Genomic DNA, 330 nt, shown 5'->3' on the forward strand with positions numbered 1-330 from the left:
GCACACTTGGTTTTCAGCTGTGTGTCTTTCCAGCTAGACAGAACTGCTTTCTCACTCTGCTCTTGAGTGATGACTGAAGGCTGTCGTTGAGGATTTTACTAAGAATCCATAGAGGACTGATGACTCATCCCAGTGAGAAACAGGAGTCTGAACTGATTGCTGAGATAACGGAATCACGTATAGATTTCAGGTACATGCTTGTTCAGGAATCTGACTTTCCCCAGTCCTTCTCCAGGGAGCTGAAGGACTCTCCCTCTATTTTACCACATGCTTCAGCTGGATGGAACAATGATGCAAATTTTCCAGCCTACCCTATTACTCGGTGTAGGG

The sequence above is a fragment of the Tupaia chinensis genome, unplaced genomic scaffold (genome assembly GCF_000334495.1).
Source record: "Tupaia chinensis unplaced genomic scaffold, TupChi_1.0 Scaffold139072_1, whole genome shotgun sequence".
In the NCBI taxonomy this organism is placed as follows: Eukaryota; Metazoa; Chordata; class Mammalia; order Scandentia; family Tupaiidae; genus Tupaia; species Tupaia belangeri.